This window comes from Nelusetta ayraudi, unplaced genomic scaffold (genome assembly GCF_046127955.1).
Source record: "Nelusetta ayraudi isolate G7.1 ecotype Tasmania unplaced genomic scaffold, CSIRO-AGI_Nayr_v1 ptg000044l, whole genome shotgun sequence".
Classification (NCBI taxonomy): Eukaryota; Metazoa; Chordata; class Actinopteri; order Tetraodontiformes; family Monacanthidae; genus Nelusetta; species Nelusetta ayraudi.
In genome coordinates, this window is record NW_027466094.1 from 2,191,698 (window position 1) to 2,218,454 (window position 26,757).

Here is a 26,757-nt window from a genome sequence, read left to right on the forward strand (position 1 = left end):
ACCAACAGAGAGTCGACTGTGAACGATCGTCACCTGATATTCATCATACGGTCTGTGTCTCCACCCACAGGCGTAATGGTGCCACTGCACATCACCAAACGCATAAGAACAAATCAACCATGTAAATGAATCGACACCACTGAAACAAGAGAGAAATTGTTTCATCAATAACTGGAATAATTTTATTAAAAATATAACTATATATATATATATATATATATATATATATATATATATATATATATATTTCAATAGTTATCTGCTTTAATCAATGTGTGTGGGGGGAGTGGGGGCACTGAATTAGTGAATTCAGGAATTTGTGAAAGAAAACAAGTGCTTTATGCTCATTGCGAGCATAAAAGGTGAACTTGAATGGAATTGTAATTCTCTGCTGAAAAAAATAAGGAAAAAATCTTTCCTGTTGTTCCTCTATTGTCAGTCTCATTTGAATCTTTGTTTTGCTTTGTTTATTCCTCCAGGCTGATGAGTATGAATGAGTATTCAAGTGTAAAGCTGTGTGCAGCTCTGTTTTCTTGCATAGAGACTTTAATTCAGCTCAGAAACAGGAGAAAAAGAGTTATTTCAGAGTAAGTCAGCACAGATATCACTGCTGCTCCTTCAAAAAAAAGATTTCAACTATTTCCTTATGGGGGACCCTACAATGTACTGAGGAACAACAGGAGAGATGTTTCCCTCATGTATTTCAGCAGAAAATAACAATTCCACTCAAGTTCACCCTTTCTGCTCACACTGCGCATAACTCAGCGAGAGAAGCACAATAGAGCAATAAAAAATGACATCCCACTGTCTGAATGAGTTTTCATGTTAAATTGAGAAATCAACTATTTCCTCATGGGGGAACCTACAATGTACTGAGGAACAACAGGAGAGATGTTTCCCTCATGTATTTCAGCAGAAAATAACAATTCGACTCAAGTTCACCCTTTCTGCTCACACTGCGCATAACTCAGCGAGAGAAGCACAATAGAGCAATAAAAAATGACATCCCACTGTCTGAATGAGTTTTTATGTTAAATTGTAAAATCAACTATTTCCTTATGGGGGACCCTACAATGTACTGAGGAACAACAGGAGAGATGTTTCCCTCATGTATTTCAGCAGAAAATAACAATTCCACTCAAGTTCACCCTTTCTGCTCACACTGCGCATAACTCAGCGAGAGAAGCACAATAGAGCAATAAAAAATGACATCCCACTGTCTGAATGAGTTTTTATGTTAAATTGAGAATTCAACTATTACCTTATGGGGGAACCTACAATGTACTGAGGAACAACAGGAGAGATGTTTCCCTCATGTATTTCAGCAGAAAATAACAATTCCACTCAAGTTCACCCTTTCTGCTCACACTGCGCATAACTCAGCGAGAGAAGCACAATAGAGCAATAAAAAATGACATCCCACTGTCTGAATGAGTTTTCATGTTAAATTGAGTATTCAACTATTTCCTTATGGGGGAACCTACAATGTACTGAGGAACAACAGGAGAGATGTTTCCCTCATGTATTTCAGCAGAAAATAACAATTCCACTCAAGTTCACCCTTTCTGCTCACACTGCGCATAACTCAGCGAGAGAAGCACAATAGAGCAATAAAAAATGACATCCCACTGTCTGAATGAGTTTTCATGTTAAATTGAGAAATCAACTATTTCCTCATGGGGGAACCTACAATGTACTGAGGAACAACAGGAGAGATGTTTCCCTCATGTATTTCAGCAGAAAATAACAATTCGACTCAAGTTCACCCTTTCTGCTCACACTGCGCATAACTCAGCGAGAGAAGCACAATAGAGCAATAAAAAATGACATCCCACTGTCTGAATGAGTTTTTATGTTAAATTGTAAAATCAACTATTTCCTTATGGGGGACCCTACAATGTACTGAGGAACAACAGGAGAGATGTTTCCCTCATGTATTTCAGCAGAAAATAACAATTCCACTCAAGTTCACCCTTTCTGCTCACACTGCGCATAACTCAGCGAGAGAAGCACAATAGAGCAATAAAAAATGACATCCCACTGTCTGAATGAGTTTTTATGTTAAATTGAGAATTCAACTATTACCTTATGGGGGAACCTACAATGTACTGAGGAACAACAGGAGAGATGTTTCCCTCATGTATTTCAGCAGAAAATAACAATTCCACTCAAGTTCACCCTTTCTGCTCACACTGCGCATAACTCAGCGAGAGAAGCACAATAGAGCAATAAAAAATGACATCCCACTGTCTGAATGAGTTTTCATGTTAAATTGAGAATTCAACTATTTCCTTATGGGGGAACCTACAATGTACTGAGGAACAACAGGAGAGATGTTTCCCTCATGTATTTCAGCAGAAAATAACAATTCCACTCAAGTTCACCCTTTCTGCTCACACTGCGCATAACTCAGCGAGAGAAGCACAATAGAGCAATAAAAAATGACATCCCACTGTCTGAATGAGTTTTCATGTTAAATTGAGAATTCAACTATTTCCTTATGGGGGGACCTACAATGTACTCAGGAACAACAGGAGAGATGTTTCCCTCATGTATTTCAGCAGAAAATAACAATTCCACTCAAGTTCACCCTTTCTGCTCACACTGCGCATAACTCAGCGAGAGAAGCACAATAGAGCAATAAAAAATGACATCCCACTGTCTGAATGAGTTTTCATGTTAAATTGAGTATTCAACTATTTCCTTATGGGGGAACCTACAATGTACTGAGGAACAACAGGAGAGATGTTTCCCTCATGTATTTCAGCAGAAAATAACAATTCCACTCAAGTTCACCCTTTCTGCTCACACTGCGCATAACTCAGCGAGAGAAGCACAATAGAGCAATAAAAAATGACATCCCACTGTCTGAATGAGTTTTTATGTTAAATTGAGAATTCAACTATTTCCTTATGGGGGAACCTACAATGTACTGAGGAACAACAGGACAGATGTTTCCCTCATGTATTTCAGCAGAAAATAACAATTCCACTCAAGTTCACCCTTTCTGCTCACACTGCGCATAACTCAGCGAGAGAAGCACAATAGAGCAATAAAAAATGACATCCCACTGTCTGAATGAGTTTTTATGTTAAATTTAGAATTCAACTATTTCCTTATGGGGGGACCTACAATGTACTCAGGAATAACAGGAGAGATGTTTCCCTCATGTATTTCAGCATAAAATAACAATTCCACTCAAGTTCACCCTTTCTGCTCACACTGCGCATAACTCAGCGAGAGAAACACAATAGAGCAATAAAAAATGACATCCCACTGTCTGAATGTGTTTTCATGTTAAATTGAGAATTCAACTATTTCCTTATGGGGGAACCTACAATGTACTCAGGAACAACAGGAGAGATGTTTCCCTCATGTATTTCAGCAGAAAATAACAATTCCACTCAAGTTCACCCTTTCTGCTCACACTGCGCATAACTCAGCGAGAGAAACACAATAGAGCAATAAAAAATGACATCCCACTGTCTGAATGAGTTTTCACACCATCAGACTTGAATTGAATTAGGGTTAACGATAAGGCTGAAACTAGGGTTAGGGTTAGAGTTAGCTGAAATTAGGGTTAGGGTTTCTGCCTTCCTCAAGTATTAGAAACCCCAAATTTGGCGTGGGCGCTTCTTTGGGGCTCTTGATGAAATAGCAAGTGGCCCCATGTCTCTAGGACAAAGTTGAAATGTCAACCCATAGACTTGCATTGAATGAGGGTTAACGTTAAGGCTGAAACTAGGGTTAGGGTTAGGGTTAGTTGAAATTAGGGTTAGGGTTTCTGCCTTCCTCAAGTACTAGAATACCCAAATTCGGCGTGTGCGCTTCTTTGGGGGCTCTTGATGAAAAAGCAAGTGGCCCCATGTCTCTAGGACAAAGTTGAAATGTCAACCCATAGACTTGCATTGAATGAGGGTTAAGGATAAGGCTGAAAGTAGGGTTAGGGTAGGGATGGAGTTGTTATTCTCTGCTGGAATACATGAGGGAAACATCTCTCATGTTGTTCCTCAGTACATTTTAGGTTCCCCAACAAGGAAAAAGGTGAATTCTGAATTTAACATGAAAACTCATTCAGACGTCAGGATGTCATTCTTTATGGTGTTTATTGGCCTTATCTCAACGATTTGAGAGGTTGTTTTTTTTTTTTTTTTTAAAGGAGCAGCAGTGATATCTGTGCTGACTTACTCTGAAAGAACTCTGTTTCTCCTGTTTCTGAGCTGAATTGAAAGTCTCCATGCAAGACAACAGCTGCACACAGCTGCACACAGCTTTACACTTGAACACTCATTCATACACATGAGCCTGAAGGAATAAACAGAGGTCTGTCATCAGTCATGGCGTGAAAAAATATTTTCTGCTCCTCCTGTGTTCATAAAGAGTTTTTTTTTTATATCTTTTTTAATGTTCCCCAGTAAATTGAGTGTTATTCAAGCAGCAGAAGCAGCATCAGCAACACCAGCAGCTGCTGAAGTACTTTAATTGGTTTGTAATCAGACTTACAAGTCTGTTTACAAACAACTTCAGACTTCAAAGCGTTTGAACGGCTTTGATCATCAGACCTAAAAGTCTGTTTACAAACAACTTCAGACTTCAAAGTTTTTGAAAATGTTTCAACACGCATTCCATCACTTTGATGTCTGTTTTCTTCAAGCAGCAGCATTTTTTATTGAGCAAATTGTATTCTGTGTGGAATAACAGGTTGGATTTTTTTTTCTCTCTTGTTCCTCAGCTGAATCAAGACAACTATGAAAGTAAACAGTCGCATAAAGATTTTGAAAAGAAAACTCATTCAACCATTTGGATTTCTTTTTTTTATTGTGGTTATGGGCCTTATCTCAACAAGTTGAGATGTTGTCTTTTTTTTTGAAGGAGCAGCTGTGATATCTGTGCTGACTTACTCTGAAAGAACTCTGTTTCTCCTGTTTCTGAGATGAATGAAAGTCTCCATGCAAGACAACAGCTGCACACAGCTGCACACAGCTTTACACTTGAACACTCATTCATACACATGAGCCTGAAGGAATAAACAGAGGTCTGTCATCAGTCAATGGCGTGAAAAAATATTTTCTGCTCCTCCTGTGTTCATAAAGAGTTTTTTTTTTATATCTTTTTTAATGTTCCCCAGTAAATTGAGTGTTATTCAAGCAGCAGAAGCAGCATCAGCAACGCCAGCAGCTGCTGAAGCACTTTAATTGGTTTGTAATCAGACTTACAAGTCTGTTTACAAACAACTTCAGACTTCAAAGCGTTTGAACGGCTTTGATCATCAGACCTAAAAGTCTGTTTACAAACAACTTCAGACTTCAAAGCGTTTGAACGGCTTTGATCATCAAACCTAAAAGTCTGTTTACAAACAACTTCAGACTTCAAAGTTTTTGAAAATGTTTCAACACGCATTCCATCACTTTGATGTCTGTTTTCTTCAAGCAGCAGCATTTTTTATTGAGCAAATTGTATTCTGTGTGGAATAACAGGTTGGATTTTTTTTTCTCTCTTGTTCCTCAGCTGAATCAAGACATCTATGAAAGTAAACAGTCGCATACAAATTTTGAAAAGAAAACTCATTCAACCACTTGGTTTTCATCTTTTATTGTGGTTATGGGCCTTATCTCAACAAGTTGAGATGTTTTCTTTTTTGTTGAAGGAGCAGCTGTGATATCTGTGCTGACTTACTCTGAAAGAACTCTGTTTCTCCTGTTTCTGAGCTGAATGAAAGTCTCCATGCAAGACAACAGCTGCACACAGCTGCACACAGCTTTACACTTGAACACTCATTCATACACATGAGCCTGAAGGAATAAACAGAGGTCTGTCATCAGTCATGGCGTGAAAAAATATTTTCTGCTCCTCCTGTGTTCATAAAGAGCTTTTGTTTTATATCTTTTTTAATGTTCCCCAGTAAATTGAGTGTTATTCAAGCAGCAGAAGCAGCATCAGCAACGCCAGCAGCTGCTGAAGCACTTTAATTGGTTTGTAATCAGACTTACAAGTCTGTTTACAAACAACTTCAGACTTCAAAGCGTTTGAACGGCTTTGATCATCAGACCTAAAAGTCTGTTTACAAACACAACTTCAGACTTCAAAGCTTTTGCAAATGTTTCAACACGCATTCCATCACTTTGATGTCTTTTTTCTTCAAGCAGCAGCATTTTTTATTGAGCAAATTGTATTCTGTGTGGAATAACAGGTTGGATTTTTTTTTTCTCTTTTGTTCCTCAGCTGAATCAAGACATCTATGAAAGTAAACAGTCGCATACAGATTTTGAAAAGAAAACTCATTCAACCACTTGGATTTCTTCTTTTATTGTGGTTATGGGCCTTATCTCAACAAGTTGAGATGTTGTCTTTTTTTTGAAGGAGCAGCTGTGATATCTGTGCTGACTTACTCTGAAAGAACTCTGTTTCTCCTGTTTCTGAGCTGAATGAAAGTCTCCATGCAAGACAACAGCTGCACACAGCTGCACACAGCTTTACACTTGAACACTCATTCATACACATGAGCCTGGAGGAATAAACATAGCAAAACAAAGATTCAAATGAAACTGACAATACACCAGGTCAGTGTTCATCAAGCAACGGAATACGCACAGTGCCCCTCAATCTCAGACCAACAGAGAGTCGACTGTGAACGATCGTCACCTGATATTCATCATACGGTCTGTGTCTCCACCCACAGGCGTAATGGTGCCACTGCACATCACCAAACGCATAAGAACAAATCAACCATGTAAATGAATCGACACCACTGAAACAAGAGAGAAATTGTTTCATCAATAACTGGAATAATTTTATTAAAAATATAACTATATATATATATATATATATATATATATATATATATATATATATATATTTCAATAGTTATCTGCTTTAATCAATGTGTGTGGGGGGAGTGGGGGCACTGAATTAGTGAATTCAGGAATTTGTGAAAGAAAACAAGTGCTTTATGCTCATTGCGAGCATAAAAGGTGAACTTGAATGGAATTGTAATTCTCTGCTGAAAAAAATAAGGAAAAAATCTTTCCTGTTGTTCCTCTATTGTCAGTCTCATTTGAATCTTTGTTTTGCTTTGTTTATTCCTCCAGGCTGATGAGTATGAATGAGTATTCAAGTGTAAAGCTGTGTGCAGCTCTGTTTTCTTGCATAGAGACTTTAATTCAGCTCAGAAACAGGAGAAAAAGAGTTATTTCAGAGTAAGTCAGCACAGATATCACTGCTGCTCCTTCAAAAAAAAGATTTCAACTATTTCCTTATGGGGGACCCTACAATGTACTGAGGAACAACAGGAGAGATGTTTCCCTCATGTATTTCAGCAGAAAATAACAATTCCACTCAAGTTCACCCTTTCTGCTCACACTGCGCATAACTCAGCGAGAGAAGCACAATAGAGCAATAAAAAATGACATCCCACTGTCTGAATGAGTTTTCATGTTAAATTGAGAATTCAACTATTTCCTTATGGGGGAACCTACAATGTACTCAGGAACAACAGGAGAGATGTTTCCCTCATGTATTTCAGTAGAAAATAACAATTCCACTCAAGTTCACCCTTTCTGCTCACACTGCGCATAACTCAGCGAGAGAAGCACAATAGAGCAATAAAAAATGACATCCCACTGTCTGAATGAGTTTTTATGTTAAATTGAGAATTCAACTATTTCCTTATGGGGGACCCTACAATGTACTGAGGAACAACAGGAGAGATGTTTCCCTCATGTATTCCAGCAGAAAATAACAATTCCACTCAAGTTCACCCTTTCTGCTCACACTGCGCATAACTCAGCGAGAGAAGCACAATAGAGCAATAAAAAATGACATCCCACTGTCTGAATGAGTTTTCATGTTAAATTGAGAATTACACTATTTCCTTAAGGGGGAACCTACAATGTACTGAGGAACAACAGGAGAGATGTTTCCCTCATGTATTTCAGCAGAAAATAACAATTCCACTCAAGTTCACCCTTTCTGCTCACACTGCGCATAACTCAGCGAGAGAAGCACAATAGAGCAATAAAAAATGACATCCCACTGTCTGAATGAGTTTTTATGTTAAATTGAGAATTCAACTATTTCCTTATGGGGGAACCTACAATGTACTGAGGAACAACAGGAGAGATGTTTCCCTCATGTATTTCAGCAGAAAATAACAATTCCACTCAAGTTCACCCTTTCTGCTCACACTGCGCATAACTCAGCGAGAGAAGCACAATAGAGCAATAAAAAAATGACATCCCACTGTCTGAATGAGTTTTCATGTTAAATTGAGAATTCAACTATTTCCTTATGGGGGAACCTACAATGTAGTGAGGAACAAAAGGAGAGATGTTTCCCTCATGTATTTCAGCAGAAAATAACAATTCCACTCAAGTTCACCCTTTCTGCTCACACTGCGCATAACTCAGCGAGAGAAGCACAACAGAGCAATAAAAAATGACATCCCACTGTCTGAATGAGTTTTCATGTTAAATTGAGAATTCAACTATTTCCTTAAGGGGGAACCTACAATGTACTGAGGAACAACAGGAGAGATGTTTCCCTCATGTATTTCAGCAGAAAATAACAATTCCACTCAAGTTCACCCTTTCTGCTCACACTGCGCATAACTCAGCGAGAGAAGCACAATAGAGCAATAAAAAATGACATCCCACTGTCTGAATGAGTTTTCATGTTAAATTGAGAAATCAACTATTTCCTCATGGGGGAACCTACAATGTACTGAAGAACAACAGGAGAGATGTTTCCCTCATGTATTTCAGCAGAAAATAACAATTCCACTCAAGTTCACCCTTTCTGCTCACACTGCGCATAACTCAGCGAGAGAAGCACAATAGAGCAATAAAAAATGACATCCCACTGTCTGAATGAGTTTTTATGTTAAATTGTAAAATCAACTATTTCCTTATGGGGGACCCTACAATGTACTGAGGAACAACAGGAGAGATGTTTCCCTCATGTATTTCAGCAGAAAATAACAATTCCACTCAAGTTCACCCTTTCTGCTCACACTGCGCATAACTCAACGAGAGAAGCACAATAGAGCAATAAAAAATGACATCCCACTGTCTGAATGAGTTTTCATGTTAAATTGAGAATTCAACTATTTCCTTAAGGGGGAACCTACAATGTACTGAGGAACAACAGGAGAGATGTTTCCCTCATGTATTTCAGCAGAAAATAACAATTCCACTCAAGTTCACCCTTTCTGCTCACACGGCGCATAACTCAGCGAGAGAAGCACAATAGAGCAATAAAAAATGACATCCCACTGTCTGAATGAGTTTTCATGTTAAATTGAGAATTCAACTATTTCCTTAAGGGGGAACCTACAATGTACTGAGGAACAACAGGAGAGATGTTTCCCTCATGTATTTCAGCAGAAAATAACAATTCCACTCAAGTTCACCCTTTCTGCTCACACTGCGCATAACTCAGCGAGAGAAGCACAATAGAGCAATAAAAAATGACATCCCACTGTCTGAATGAGTTTTCATGTTAAATTGAGAATTCAACTATTTCCTTAAGGGGGAACCTACAATGTACTGAGGAACAACATGAGAGATGTTTCCCTCATGTATTTCAGCAGAAAATAACAATTCCACTCAAGTTCACCCTTTCTGCTCACACTGCGCATAACTCAGCGAGAGAAGCACAATAGAGCAATAAAAAATGACATCCCACTGTCTGAATGAGTTTTTATGTTAAATTGAGAATTCAACTATTACCTTATGGGGGAACCTACAATGTACTGAGGAACAACAGGAGAGATGTTTCCCTCATGTATTTCAGCAGAAAATAACAATTCCACTCAAGTTCACCCTTTCTGCTCACACTGCGCATAACTCAGCGAGAGAAGCACAATAGAGCAATAAAAAATGACATCCCACTGTCTGAATGAGTTTTCATGTTAAATTGAGAATTCAACTATTTCCTTAAGGGGGAACCTACAATGTACTGAGGAACAACAGGAGAGATGTTTCCCTCATGTATTTCAGCAGAAAATAACAATTCCACTCAAGTTCACCCTTTCTGCTCACACTGCGCATAACTCAGCGAGAGAAGCACAATAGAGCAATAAAAAATGACATCCCACTGTCTGAATGAGTTTTCATGTTAAATTGAGAATTCAACTATTTCCTTAAGGGGGAACCTACAATGTACTGAGGAACAACAGGAGAGATGTTTCCCTCATGTATTTCAGCAGAAAATAACAATTCCACTCAAGTTCACCCTTTCTGCTCACACTGCGCATAACTCAGCGAGAGAAGCACAATAGAGCAATAAAAAATGACATCCCACTGTCTGAATGAGTTTTCATGTTAAATTGTAAAATCAACTATTTCCTTATGGGGGACCCTACAATGTACTGAGGAACAACAGGAGAGATGTTTCCCTCATGTATTTCAGCAGAAAATAACAATTCCACTCAAGTTCACCCTTTCTGCTAACACTGCGCATAACTCAGCGAGAGAAGCACAATAGAGCAATAAAAAATGACATCCCACTGTCTGAATGAGTTTTCACCCCATCAGACTTGAATTGAATTAGGGTTAACGATAAGGCTGAAAATAGGGTTAGGGTTAGGGTTAGTTGAAATTAGGGTTAGGGTTTCTGCCTTCCTCAAGTATTAGAAACCCCAAATTTTGCGTGGACACTTCTTGGGGGCTCCTGATGAAAAAGCAAATGGTCCCATGTCTCTAGGACAAAGTTGAAATTTCACCCCATAGACTTGCATTGAATTAGGGTTAACGTTAAGGCTGAAACTAGGGTTAGGGTTAGGGTTAGTTGAAATTAGGGTTAGGGTTTCTGCGTTCCTCAAGTACTAGAAGACCCAAATTCGGCGTGTGCGCTTCTTTGGGGGCTCTTGATGAAAAAGCAAGTGGCCCCATGTCTCTAGGACAAAGTTGAAATGTCAACCCATAGACTTGCATTGAATGAGGGTTAAGGATAAGGCTGAAAGTAGGGTTAGGGTAGGGATGGAGTTGTTATTCTCTGCTGCAATACATGAGGGAAACATCTCTCATGTTGTTCCTCAGTACATTTTAGGTTCCCCAACAAGGAAAAAGGTGAATTCTGAATTTAACATGAAAACTCATTCAGACGTCAGGATGTCATTCTTTATGGTGTTTATTGGCCTTATCTCAACGATTTGAGAGGTTGTTTTTTTTTTTTTTTTTAAAGGAGCAGCAGTGATATCTGTGCTGACTTACTCTGAAAGAATTCTGTTTCTCCTGTTTCTGAGCTGAATTGAAAGTTCCCATGCAAGACAACAGCTGCACACAGCTGCACACAGCTTTACACTTGAACACTCATTCATACACATGAGCCTGAAGGAATAAACAGAGGTCTGTCATCAGTCATGGCGTGAAAAAATATTTTCTGCTCCTCCTGTGTTCATAAAGAGTTTTTTTTTTATATCTTTTTTAATGTTCCCCAGTAAATTGAGTGTTATTCAAGCAGCAGAAGCAGCATCAGCAACACCAGCAGCTGCTGAAGTACTTTAATTGGTTTGTAATCAGACTTACAAGTCTGTTTACAAACAACTTCAGACTTCAAAGCGTTTGAACGGCTTTGATCATCAGACCTAAAAGTCTGTTTACAAACAACTTCAGACTTCAAAGCTTTTGCAAATGTTTCAACACGCATTCCATCACTTTGATGTCTGTTTTCTTCAAGCAGCAGCATTTTTTATTGAGCAAATTGTATTCTGTGAGGAATAACAGGTTGGATTTTTTTTTCTCTCTTGTTCCTCAGCTGAATCAAGACAACTATGAAAGTAAACAGTCGCATAAAGATTTTGAAAAGAAAACTCATTCAACCACTTGGTTTTCTTTTTTTTATTGTGGTTATGGGCCTTATCTCAACAAGTTGAGATGTTATCTTTTTTTTTGAAGGAGCAGCTGTGATATCTGTGCTGACTTACTCTGAAAGAACTCTGTTTCTCCTGTTTCTGAGCTGAATGAAAGTCTCCATGCAAGACAACAGCTGCACACAGCTGCACACAGCTTTACACTTGAACACTCATTCATACACATGAGCCTGAAGGAATAAACAGAGGTCTGTCATCAGTCAATGGCGTGAAAAAATATTTTCTGCTCCTCCTGTGTTCATAAAGAGTTTTTTTTTTATATCTTTTTTAATGTTCCCCAGTAAATTGAGTGTTATTCAAGCAGCAGAAGCAGCATCAGCAACGCCAGCAGCTGCTGAAGCACTTTAATTGGTTTGTAATCAGACTTACAAGTCTGTTTACAAACAACTTCAGACTTCAAAGCGTTTGAACGGCTTTGATCATCAGACCTAAAAGTCTGTTTACAAACAACTTCAGACTTCAAAGTTTTTGAAAATGTTTCAACACGCATTCCATCACTTTGATGTCTGTTTTCTTCAAGCAGCAGCATTTTTTATTGAGCAAATTGTATTCTGTGTGGAATAACAGGTTGGATTTTTTTTTCTCTCTTGTTCCTCAGCTGAATCAAGACATCTATGAAAGTAAACAGTCGCATACAAATTTTGAAAAGAAAACTCATTCAACCACTTGGTTTTCTTCTTTTATTGTGGTTATGGGCCTTATCTCAAACAAGTTGAGATGTTGTCTTTTTTGTTGAAGGAGCAGCTGTGATATCTGTGCTGACTTACTCTGAAAGAACTCTGTTTCTCCTGTTTCTGGGCTGAATGAAAGTCTCCATGCAAGACAACAGCTGCACACAGCTGCACACAGCTTTACACTTGAACACTCATTCATACACATGAGCCTGAAGGAATAAACAGAGGTCTGTCATCAGTCATGGCGTGAAAAAATATTTTCTGCTCCTCCTGTGTTCATAAAGAGCTTTTGTTTTATATCTTTTTTAATGTTCCCCAGTAAATTGAGTGTTATTCAAGCAGCAGAAGCAGCATCAGCAACGCCAGCAGCTGCTGAAGCACTTTAATTGGTTTGTAATCAGACTTACAAGTCTGTTTACAAACAACTTCAGACTTCAAAGCTTTTGCAAATGTTTCAACACGCATTCCATCACTTTGATGTCTTTTTTCTTCAAGCAGCAGCATTTTTTATTGAGCAAATTGTATTCTGTGTGGAATAACAGGTTGGATTTTTTTTTCTCTTTTGTTCCTCAGCTGAATCAAGACATCTATGAAAGTAAACAGTCGCATACAGATTTTGAAAAGAAAACTCATTCAACCACTTGGATTTCTTCTTTTATTGTGGTTATGGGCCTTATCTCAACAAGTTGAGATGTTGTCTTTTTTTTGAAGGAGCAGCTGTGATATCTGTGCTGACTTACTCTGAAAGAACTCTGTTTCTCCTGTTTCTGAGCTGAATGAAAGTCTCCATGCAAGACAACAGCTGCACAGAGCTGCACACAGCTTTACACTTGAACACTCATTCATACACATGAGCCTGGAGGAATAAACATAGCAAAACAAAGATTCAAATGAAACTGACAATACACCAGGTCAGTGTTCATCAAGCAACGGAATACGCACAGTGCCCCTCAATCTCAGACCAACAGAGAGTCGACTGTGAACGATCGTCACCTGATATTCATCATACGGTCTGTGTCTCCACCCACAGGCGTAATGGTGCCACTGCACATCACCAAACGCATAAGAACAAATCAACCATGTAAATGAATCGACACCACTGAAACAAGAGAGAAATTGTTTCATCAATAACTGGAATAATTTTATTAAAAATATAAATATATATATATATATATATATATTTCAATAGTTATCTGCTTTAATCAATGTGTGTGGGGGGAGTGGGGGCACTGAATTAGTGAATTCAGGAATTTGTGAAAGAAAACAAGTGCTTTATGCTCATTGCGAGCATAAAAGGTGAACTTGAATGGAATTGTAATTCTCTGCTGAAAAAAATAAGGAAAAAATCTTTCCTGTTGTTCCTCTATTGTCAGTCTCAATTGAATCTTTGTTTTGCTTTGTTTATTCCTCCAGGCTGATGAGTATGAATGAGTATTCAAGTGTAAAGCTGTGTGCAGCTCTGTTTTCTTGCATAGAGACTTTAATTCAGCTCAGAAACAGGAGAAAAAGAGTTATTTCAGAGTAAGTCAGCACAGATATCACTGCTGCTCCTTCAAAAAAAAGATTTCAACTATTTCCTTATGGGGGAACCTACAATGTAGTGAGGAACAACAGGAGAGATGTTTCCCTCATGTATTTCAGCAGAAAATAACAATTCCACTCAAGTTCACCCTTTCTGCTCACACTGCGCATAACTCAGCGAGAGAAGCACAATAGAGCAATAAAAAATGACATCCCACTGTCTGAATGAGTTTTCATGTTAAATTGAGAATTCAACTATTTCCTTATGGGGGAACCTACAATGTACTGAGGAACAACAGGAGAGATGTTTCCCTCATGTATTTCAACAGAAAATAACAATTCCACTCAAGTTCACCCTTTCTGCTCACACTGCACATAACTCAGCGAGAGAAGCACAATAGAGCAATAAAAAATGACATCCCACTGTCTGAATGAGTTTTCATGTTAAATTGAGAATTCAACTATTTCCTTATGGGGGAACCTACAATGTACTGAGGAACAACAGGAGAGATGTTTCCCTCATTTATTTCAGCAGAAAATAACAATTCCACTCAAGTTCACCCTTTCTGCTCACACTGCACATAACTCAGCGAGAGAAGCACAATAGAGCAATAAAAAATGACATCCCACTGTCTGAATGAGTTTTCATGTTAAATTGAGTATTCAACTATTTCCTTATGGGGGAACCTACAATGTACTGAGGAACAACAGGAGAGATGTTTCCCTCATGTATTTCAGCAGAAAATAACAATTCCACTCAAGTTCACCCTTTCTGCTCACACTGCGCATAACTCAGCGAGAGAAGCACAATAGAGCAATAAAAAATGACATCCCACTGTCTGAATTAGTTTTTATGTTAAATTGTAAAATCAATTATTTCCTTATGGGGGACCCTACAATGTACTGAGGAACAACAGGAGAGATGTTTCCCTCATGTATTTCAGCAGAAAATAACAATTCCACTCAAGTTCACCCTTTCTGCTCACACTGCGCATAACTCAGCGAGAGAAGCACAATAGAGCAATAAAAAATGACATCCCACTGTCTGAATGAGTTTTCATGTTAAATTGAGAATTACACTATTTCCTTATGGGGGAACCTACAATGTACTGAGGAACAACAGGAGAGATGTTTCCCTCATTTATTTCAGCAGAAAATAACAATTCCACTCAAGTTCACCCTTTCTGCTCACACTGCACATAACTCAGCGAGAGAAGCACAATAGAGCAATAAAAAATGACATCCCACTGTCTGAATGAGTTTTCATGTTAAATTGAGTATTCAACTATTTCCTTATGGGGGAACCTACAATGTACTGAGGAACAACAGGAGAGATGTTTCCCTCATGTATTTCAGCAGAAAATAACAATTCCACTCAAGTTCACCCTTTCTGCTCACACTGCGCATAACTCAGCGAGAGAAGCACAATAGAGCAATAAAAAATGACATCCCACTGTCTGAATTAGTTTTTATGTTAAATTGTAAAATCAATTATTTCCTTATGGGGGACCCTACAATGTACTGAGGAACAACAGGAGAGATGTTTCCCTCATGTATTTCAGCAGAAAATAACAATTCCACTCAAGTTCACCCTTTCTGCTCACACTGCGCATAACTCAGCGAGAGAAGCACAATAGAGCAATAAAAAATGACATCCCACTGTCTGAATGAGTTTTCATGTTAAATTGAGAATTCAACTATTTCCTTAAGGGGGAACCTACAATGTACTGAGGAACAACAGGAGAGATGTTTCCCTCATGTATTTCAGCAGAAAATAACAATTCCACTCAAGTTCACCCTTTCTGCTCACACTGCGCATAACTCAGCGAGAGAAGCACAATAGAGCAATAAAAAATGACATCCCACTGTCTGAATGAGTTTTCATGTTAAATTGTAAAATCAACTATTTCCTTATGGGGGACCCTACAATGTACTGAGGAACAACAGGAGAGATGTTTCCCTCATGTATTTCAGCAGAAAATAACAATTCCACTCAAGTTCACCCTTTCTGCTCACACTGCGCATAACTCAGCGAGAGAAGCACAATAGAGCAATAAAAAATGACATCCCACTGTCTGAATGAGTTTTCATGTTAAATTGAGAATTCAACTATTTCCTTATGGGGGAACCTACAATGTACTGAGGAATAACAGGAGAGATGTTTCCCTCATGTATTTCAGCAGAAAATAACAATTCCACTCAAGTTCACCCTTTCTGCTCACACTGCGCATAACTCAGCGAGAGAAGCACAATAGAGCAATAAAAAATGACATCCCACTGTCTGAATGAGTTTTCATGTTAAATTGTAAAATCAACTATTTCCTTATGGGGGACCCTACAATGCTGAGGAACAACAGGAGAGATGTTTCCCTCATGTATTTCAGCAGAAAATAACAATTCCACTCAAGTTCACCCTTTCTGCTCACACTGCGCATAACTCAGCGAGAGAAGCACAATAGAGCAATAAAAAATGACATCCCACTGTCTGAATGAGTTTTCATGTTAAATTGAGAATTCAACTATTTCCTTATGGGGGAACCTACAATGTACTGAGGAACAACAGGAGAGATGTTTCCCTCATGTATTTCAGCAGAAAATAACAATTCCACTCAAGTTCACCCTTTCTGCTCACACTGCGCATAACTCAGCGAGAGAAGCACAATAGAGCAATAAAAAATGACATCCCACTGTCTGAATGAGTTTTTATGTTAAATTGAGAATTCAACTATTTCCTTATGGGGGGACCTACAATGTACTCAGGAATAACAGGAGAGATGTTTCCCTCATGTATTTCAGCAGAAAATAACAATTCCACTCAAGTTCACCCTTTCTGCTCACACTGCGCATAACTCAGCGAGAGAAGCACAATAGAGCAATAAAAAATGACATCCCACTGTCTGAATGAGTTTTCATGTTAAATTGAGAATTCAACTATTTCCTTATGGGGGAACCTACAATGTACTGAGGAACAACAGGAGAGATGTTTCCCTCATGTATTTCAGCAGAAAATAACAATTCCACTCAAGTTCACCATTTCTGCTCACACTGCGCATAACTCAGCGAGAGAAGCACAATAGAGCAATAAAAAATGACATCCCACTGTCTGAATGAGTTTTCATGTTAAATTGAGAATTCAACTATTTCCTTAAGGGGGAACCTACAATGTACTGAGGAACAACAGGAGAGATGTTTCCCTCATGTATTTCAGCAGAAAATAACAATTCCACTCAAGTTCACCCTTTCTGCTCACACTGCGCATAACTCAGCGAGAGAAGCACAATAGAGCAATAAAAAATGACATCCCACTGTCTGAATGAGTTTTCATGTTAAATTGAGAAATCAACTATTTCCTTATGGGGGAACCTACAATGTACTGAGGAACAACAGGAGAGATGTTTCCCTCATGTATTTCAGCAGAAAATAACAATTCCACTCAAGTTCACCCTTTCTGCTCACACTGCGCATAACTCAGCGAGAGAAGCACAATAGAGCAATAAAAAATGACATCCCACTGTCTGAATGAGTTTTCATGTTAAATTGTAAAATCAACTATTTCCTTATGGGGGACCCTACAATGTACTGAGGAACAACAGGAGAGATGTTTCCCTCATGTATTTCAGCAGAAAATAACAATTCCACTCAAGTTCACCCTTTCTGCTCACACTGCGCATAACTCAGCGAGAGAAGCACAATAGAGCAATAAAAAATGACATCCCACTGTCTGAATGAGTTTTCATGTTAAATTGAGAATTCAACTATTTCCTTATGGGGGAACCTACAATGTACTGAGGAACAAAAGGAGAGATGTTTCCCTCATGTATTTCAGCAGAAAATAACAATTCCACTCAAGTTCACCCTTTCTGCTCACACTGCGCATAACTCAGCGAGAGAAGCACAATAGAGCAATAAAAAATGACATCCCACTGTCTGAATGAGTTTTCATGTTAACTTGAGAATTCAACTATTTCCTTATGGGGGAACCTACAATGTACTGAGGAACAACAGGAGAGATGTTTCCCTCATGTATTTCAGCAGAAAATAACAATTCCACTCAAGTTCACCATTTCTGCTCACACTGCGCATAACTCAGCGAGAGAAGCACAATAGAGCAATAAAAAATGACATCCCACTGTCTGAATGAGTTTTCATGTTAAATTGAGAATTCAACTATTTCCTTATGGGGGAACCTACAATGTACTGAGGAACAACAGGAGAGATGTTTCCCTCATGTATTTCAGCAGAAAATAACAATTCCACTCAAGTTCACCCTTTCTGCTCACACTGCGCATAACTCAGCGAGAGAAGCACAATAGAGCAATAAAAAATGACATCCCACTGTCTGAATGAGTTTTTATGTTAAATTGAGAATTCAACTATTTCCTTATGGGGGGACCTACAATGTACTCAGGAATAACAGGAGAGATGTTTCCCTCATGTATTTCAGCAGAAAATAACAATTCCACTCAAGTTCACCCTTTCTGCTCACACTGCGCATAACTCAGCGAGAGAAGCACAATAGAGCAATAAAAAATGACATCCCACTGTCTGAATGAGTTTTCATGTTAAATTGAGTATTCAACTATTTCCTTATGGGGGACCCTACAATGTACTGAGTAACAACAGGAGAGATGTTTCCCTCATGTATTTCAGCAGAAAATAACAATTCCACTCAAGTTCACCCTTTCTGCTCACAATGCGCATAACTCAGCGAGAGAAGCACAATAGCGCAATAAAAAATGACATCTCACTGTCTGAATGAGTTTTCATGTTAAATTGAGAATTCAACTATTTCGTTATGGGGGAACCTACAATGTACTGAGGAATAACAGGAGAGATGTTTCCCTCATGTATTTCAGCAGAAAATAACAATTCCACTCAAGTTCACCCTTTCTGCTCACACTGCGCATAACTCAGCGAGAGAAGCACAATAGAGCAATAAAAAATGACATCCCACTGTCTGAATGAGTTTTCATGTTAAATTGAGAATTCAACATTTTCCTTATGGGGGGACCTACAATGTACTCAGGAATAACAGGAGAGATGTTTCCCTCATGTATTTCAGCAGAAAATAACAATTCCACTCAAGTTCACCCTTTCTGCTCACACTGCGCATAACTCAGCGAGAGAAGCACAATAGAGCAATAAAAAATGACATCCCACTGTCTGAATGAGTTTTTATGTTAAATTGAGAATTCAACTATTTCCTTATGGGGGGACCTACAATGTACTCAGGAATAACAGGAGAGATGTTTCCCTCATGTATTTCAGCAGAAAATAACAATTCCACTCAAGTTCACCCTTTCTGCTCACACTGCGCATAACTCAGCGAGAGAAGCACAATAGAGCAATAAAAAATGACATCCCACTGTCTGAATGAGTTTTCATGTTAAATTGAGAATTCAACTATTTCCTTATGGGGGTACCTACAATGTACTCAGGAATAACAGGAGAGATGTTTCCCTCATGTATTTCAGCAGAAAATAACAATTCCACTCAAGTTCACCCTTTCTGCTCACACTGCGCATAACTCAGCGAGAGAAGCACAATAGAGCAATAAAAAATAACATCCCACTGTCTGAATGAGTTTTCATGTTAAATTGTAAAATCAACTATTTCCTTATGGGGGACCCTACAATGTACTGAGGAACAACAGGAGAGATGTTTCCCTCATGTATTTCAGCAGAAAATAACAATTCCACTCAAGTTCACCCTTTCTGCTCACACTGCGCATAACTCAGCGAGAGAAGCACAATAGAGCAATAAAAAATGACATCCCACTGTCTGAATGAGTTTTTATGTTAAATTGAGAATTCAACTATTTCCTTATGGGGGGACCTACAATGTACTCAGGAATAACAGGAGAGATGTTTCCCTCATGTATTTCAGCAGAAAATAACAATTCCACTCAAGTTCACCCTTTCTGCTCACACTGCGCATAACTCAGCGAGAGAAGCACAATAGAGCAATAAAAAATGACATCCCACTGTCTGAATGAGTTTTCATGTTAAATTGAGAAATCAACTATTTCCTTATGGGGGAACCTACAATGTACTGAGGAACAACAGGAGAGATGTTTCCCTCATGTATTTCAGCAGAAAATAACAATTCCACTCAAGTTCACCCTTTCTGCTCACACTGCGCATAACTCAGCGAGAGAAGCACAATAGAGCAATAAAAAATGACATCCCACTGTCTGAATGAGTTTTTATGTTAAATTGAGAATTCAACTATTTCCTTATGGGGGGACCTACAATGTACTCAGGAATAACAGGAGAGATGTTTCCCTCATGTATTTCAGCAGAAAATAACAATTCCACTCAAGTTCACCCTTTCTGCTCACACTGCGCATAACTCAGCGAGAGAAGCACAATAGAGCAATAAAAAATGACATCCCACTGTCTGAATGAGTTTTCATGTTAAATTGAGAATTCAACTATTTCCTTATGGGGGAACCTACAATGTACTGAGGAACAACAGGAGAGATGTTTCCCTCATGTATTTCAGCAGAAAATAACAATTCCACTCAAGTTCACCCTTTCTGCTCACACTGCGCATAACTCAGCGAGAGAAGCACAATAGAGCAATAAAAAATGACATCCCACTGTCTGAATGAGTTTTTATGTTAAATTGAGAATTCAACTATTTCCTTATGGGGGGACCTACAATGTACTCAGGAATAACAGGAGAGATGTTTCCCTCATGTATTTCAGCAGAAAATAACAATTCCACTCAAGTTCACCCTTTCTGCTCACACTGCGCATAACTCAGCGAGAGAAGCACAATAGAGCAATAAAAAATGACATCCCACTGTCTGAATGAGTTTTCATGTTAAATTGAGAATTCAACTATTTCCTTATGGAGGAACCTACAATGTACTGAGGAACAACAGGAGAGATGTTTCCCTCATGTATTTCAGCAGAAAATAACAATTCCACTCAAGTTCACCCTTTCTGCTCACACTGCGCATAACTCAGCGAGAGAAGCACAATAGAGCAATAAAAAATGACATCCCACTGTCTGAATGAGTTTTCATGTTAAATTGTAAAATCAACTATTTCCTTATGGGGGACCCTACAATGTACTGAGGAACAACAGGAGAGATGTTTCCCTCATGTATTTCAGCAGAAAATAACAATTCCACTCAAGTTCACCCTTTCTGCTCACACTGCGCATAACTCAGCGAGAGAAGCACAATAGAGCAATAAAAAATGACATCCCACTGTCTGAATGAGTTTTCATGTTAAATTGAGAATTCAACTATTTCCTTATGGGGGAACCTACAATGTACTGAGGAACAAAAGGAGAGATGTTTCCCTCATGTATTTCAGCAGAAAATAACAATTCCACTCAAGTTCACCCTTTCTGCTCACACTGCGCATAACTCAGCGAGAGAAGCACAATAGAGCAATAAAAAATGACATCCCACTGTCTGAATGAGTTTTCATGTTAACTTGAGAATTCAACTATTTCCTTATGGGGGAACCTACAATGTACTGAGGAACAACAGGAGAGATGTTTCCCTCATGTATTTCAGCAGAAAATAACAATTCCACTCAAGTTCACCATTTCTGCTCACACTGCGCATAACTCAGCGAGAGAAGCACAATAGAGCAATAAAAAATGACATCCCACTGTCTGAATGAGTTTTCATGTTAAATTGAGAATTCAACTATTTCCTTATGGGGGAACCTACAATGTACTGAGGAACAACAGGAGAGATGTTTCCCTCATGTATTTCAGCAGAAAATAACAATTCCACTCAAGTTCACCCTTTCTGCTCACACTGCGCATAACTCAGCGAGAGAAGCACAATAGAGCAATAAAAAATGACATCCCACTGTCTGAATGAGTTTTTATGTTAAATTGAGAATTCAACTATTTCCTTATGGGGGGACCTACAATGTACTCAGGAATAACAGGAGAGATGTTTCCCTCATGTATTTCAGCAGAAAATAACAATTCCACTCAAGTTCACCCTTTCTGCTCACACTGCGCATAACTCAGCGAGAGAAGCACAATAGAGCAATAAAAAATGACATCCCACTGTCTGAATGAGTTTTCATGTTAAATTGAGTATTCAACTATTTCCTTATGGGGGACCCTACAATGTACTGAGTAACAACAGGAGAGATGTTTCCCTCATGTATTTCAGCAGAAAATAACAATTCCACTCAAGTTCACCCTTTCTGCTCACAATGCGCATAACTCAGCGAGAGAAGCACAATAGCGCAATAAAAAATGACATCTCACTGTCTGAATGAGTTTTCATGTTAAATTGAGAATTCAACTATTTCGTTATGGGGGAACCTACAATGTACTGAGGAATAACAGGAGAGATGTTTCCCTCATGTATTTCAGCAGAAAATAACAATTCCACTCAAGTTCACCCTTTCTGCTCACACTGCGCATAACTCAGCGAGAGAAGCACAATAGAGCAATAAAAAATGACATCCCACTGTCTGAATGAGTTTTCATGTTAAATTGAGAATTCAACATTTTCCTTATGGGGGGACCTACAATGTACTCAGGAATAACAGGAGAGATGTTTCCCTCATGTATTTCAGCAGAAAATAACAATTCCACTCAAGTTCACCCTTTCTGCTCACACTGCGCATAACTCAGCGAGAGAAGCACAATAGAGCAATAAAAAATGACATCCCACTGTCTGAATGAGTTTTTATGTTAAATTGAGAATTCAACTATTTCCTTATGGGGGGACCTACAATGTACTCAGGAATAACAGGAGAGATGTTTCCCTCATGTATTTCAGCAGAAAATAACAATTCCACTCAAGTTCACCCTTTCTGCTCACACTGCGCATAACTCAGCGAGAGAAGCACAATAGAGCAATAAAAAATGACATCCCACTGTCTGAATGAGTTTTCATGTTAAATTGAGAATTCAACTATTTCCTTATGGGGGTACCTACAATGTACTCAGGAATAACAGGAGAGATGTTTCCCTCATGTATTTCAGCAGAAAATAACAATTCCACTCAAGTTCACCCTTTCTGCTCACACTGCGCATAACTCAGCGAGAGAAGCACAATAGAGCAATAAAAAATAACATCCCACTGTCTGAATGAGTTTTCATGTTAAATTGTAAAATCAACTATTTCCTTATGGGGGACCCTACAATGTACTGAGGAACAACAGGAGAGATGTTTCCCTCATGTATTTCAGCAGAAAATAACAATTCCACTCAAGTTCACCCTTTCTGCTCACACTGCGCATAACTCAGCGAGAGAAGCACAATAGCGCAATAAAAAATGACATCCCACTGTCTGAATGAGTTTTCATGTTAAATTGAGAATTCAACTATTTCCTTATGGGGGGACCTACAATGTACTCAGGAATAACAGGAGAGATGTTTCCCTCATGTATTTCAGCAGAAAATAACAATTCCACTCAAGTTCACCCTTTCTGCTCACACTGCGCATAACTCAGCGAGAGAAGCTAGAGCAATAAAAAATGACATCCCACTGTCTGAATGAGTTTTCATGTTAAATTGTAAAATCAACTATTTCCTTATGGGGGAACCTACAATGTACTGAGGAACAACAGGAGAGATGTTTCCCTCATGTATTTCAGCAGAAAATAACAATTCCACTCAAGTTCACCCTTTCTGCTCACACTGCGCATAACTCAGCGAGAGAAGCACAATAGAGCAATAAAAAATGACATCCCACTGTCTGAATGAGTTTTTATGTTAAATTGAGAATTCAACTATTTCCTTATGGGGGACCCTACAATGTACTGAGGAACAACAGGAGAGATGTTTCCCTCATGTATTTCAGCAGAAAATAACAATTCCACTCAAGTTCACCCTTTCTGCTCACACTGCGCATAACTCAGCGAGAGAAGCACAATAGAGCAATAAAAAATGACATCCCACTGTCTGAATGAGTTTTCATGTTAAATTGAGAATTCAACTATTTCCTTATGGGGGACCCTACAATGTACTGAGGAACAACAGGAGAGATGTTTCCCTCATGTATTTCAGCAGAAAATAACAATTCCACTCAAGTTCACCCTTTCTGCTCACACTGCGCATAACTCAGCGAGAGAAGCACAATAGCGCAATAAAAAATGACATCCCACTGTCTGAATGAGTTTTTATGTTAAATTGAGAATTCAACTATTTCCTTATGGGGGGACCTACAATGTACTCAGGAATAACAGGAGAGATGTTTCCCTCATGTATTTCAGCAGAAAATAACAATTCCACTCAAGTTCACCCTTTCTGCTCACACTGCGCATAACTCAGCGAGAAAAGCACAATAGAGCAATAAAAAATGACATCCCACTGTCTGAATGAGTTTTCACCCCATCAGACTTGAATTGAATTAGGGTTAACGATAAGGCTGAAACTAGGGTTAGGGTTAGGGTTAGTTGAAATTAGGGTTAGGGTTTCTGCCTTCCTCAAGTATTAGAAACCCCAAATTTTGCGTGGACACTTCTTGGGGGCTCCTGATGAAAAAGCAAATGGTCCCATGTCTCTAGGACAAAGTTGAAATTTCACCCCATAGACTTGCATTGAATTAGGGTTAACGTTAAGGCTGAAACTAGGGTTAGGGTTAGGGTTAGTTGAAATTAGGGTTAGGGTTTCTGCGTTCCTCAAGTACTAGAAGACCCAAATTCGGCGTGTGCGCTTCTTTGGGGGCTCTTGATGAAAAAGCAAGTGGCCCCATGTCTCTAGGACAAAGTTGAAATGTCAACCCATAGACTTGCATTGAATGAGGGTTAAGGATAAGGCTGAAAGTAGGGTTAGGGTAGGGATGGAGTTGTTATTCTCTGCTGCAATACATGAGGGAAACATCTCTCATGTTGTTCCTCAGTACATTTTAGGTTCCCCAACAAGGAAAAAGGTGAATTCTGAATTTAACATGAAAACTCATTCAGACGTCAGGATGTCATTCTTTATGGTGTTTATTGGCCTTATCTCAACGATTTGAGAGGTTGTTTTTTTTTTTTTTTTTAAAGGAGCAGCAGTGATATCTGTGCTGACTTACTCTGAAAGAATTCTGTTTCTCCTGTTTCTGAGCTGAATTGAAAGTTCCCATGCAAGACAACAGCTGCACACAGCTGCACACAGCTTTACACTTGAACACTCATTCATACACATGAGCCTGAAGGAATAAACAGAGGTCTGGCATCAGTCATGGCGTGAAAAAATATTTTCTGCTCCTCCTGTGTTCATAAAGAGTTTTTTTTTTATATCTTTTTTAATGTTCCCCAGTAAATTGAGTGTTATTCAAGCAGCAGAAGCAGCATCAGCAACACCAGCAGCTGCTGAAGTACTTTAATTGGTTTGTAATCAGACTTACAAGTCTGTTTACAAACAACTTCAGACTTCAAAGCGTTTGAACGGCTTTGATCATCAGACCTAAAAGTCTGTTTACAAACAACTTCAGACTTCAAAGTTTTTGAAAATGTTTCAACACGCATTCCATCACTTTGATGTCTGTTTTCTTCAAGCAGCAGCATTTTTTATTGAGCAAATTGTATTCTGTGTGGAATAACAGGTTGGATTTTTTTTTCTCTCTTGTTCCTCAGCTGAATCAAGACAACTATGAAAGTAAACAGTCGCATAAAGATTTTGAAAAGAAAACTCATTCAACCATTTGGATTTCTTTTTTTTATTGTGGTTATGGGCCTTATCTCAACAAGTTGAGATGTTGTCTTTTTTTTTGAAGGAGCAGCTGTGATATCTGTGCTGACTTGCTCTGAAAGAACTCTGTTTCTCCTGTTTCTGAGCTGAATGAAAGTCTCCATGCAAGACAACAGCTGCACACAGCTGCACACAGCTTTACACTTGAACACTCATTCATACACATGAGCCTGAAGGAATAAACAGAGGTCTGTCATCAGTCAATGGCGTGAAAAAATATTTTCTGCTCCTCCTGTGTTCATAAAGAGTTTTTTTTTTTATATCTTTTTTAATGTTCCCCAGTAAATTGAGTGTTATTCAAGCAGCAGAAGCAGCATCAGCAACGCCAGCAGCTGCTGAAGCACTTTAATTGGTTTGTAATCAGACTTACAAGTCTGTTTACAAACAACTTCAGACTTCAAAGCGTTTGAACGGCTTTGATCATCAGACCTAAAAGTCTGTTTACAAACAACTTCAGACTTCAAAGTTTTTGAAAATGTTTCAACACGCATTCCATCACTTTGATGTCTGTTTTCTTCAAGCAGCAGCATTTTTTATTGAGCAAATTGTATTCTGTGTGGAATAACAGGTTGGATTTTTTTTTCTCTCTTGTTCCTCAGCTGAATCAAGACATCTATGAAAGTAAACAGTCGCATACAAATTTTGAAAAGAAAACTCATTCAACCACTTGGTTTTCTTCTTTTATTGTGGTTATGGGCCTTATCTCAACAAGTTGAGATGTTTTCTTTTTTGTTGAAGGAGCAGCTGTGATATCTGTGCTGACTTACTCTGAAAGAACTCTGTTTCTCCTGTTTCTGAGCTGAATGAAAGTCTCCATGCAAGACAACAGCTGCACACAGCTGCACACAGCTTTACACTTGAACACTCATTCATACACATGAGCCTGAAGGAATAAACAGAGGTCTGTCATCAGTCAATGGCGTGAAAAAATATTTTCTGCTCCTCCTGTGTTCATAAAGAGCTTTTGTTTTATATCTTTTTTAATGTTCCCCAGTAAATTGAGTGTTATTCAAGCAGCAGAAG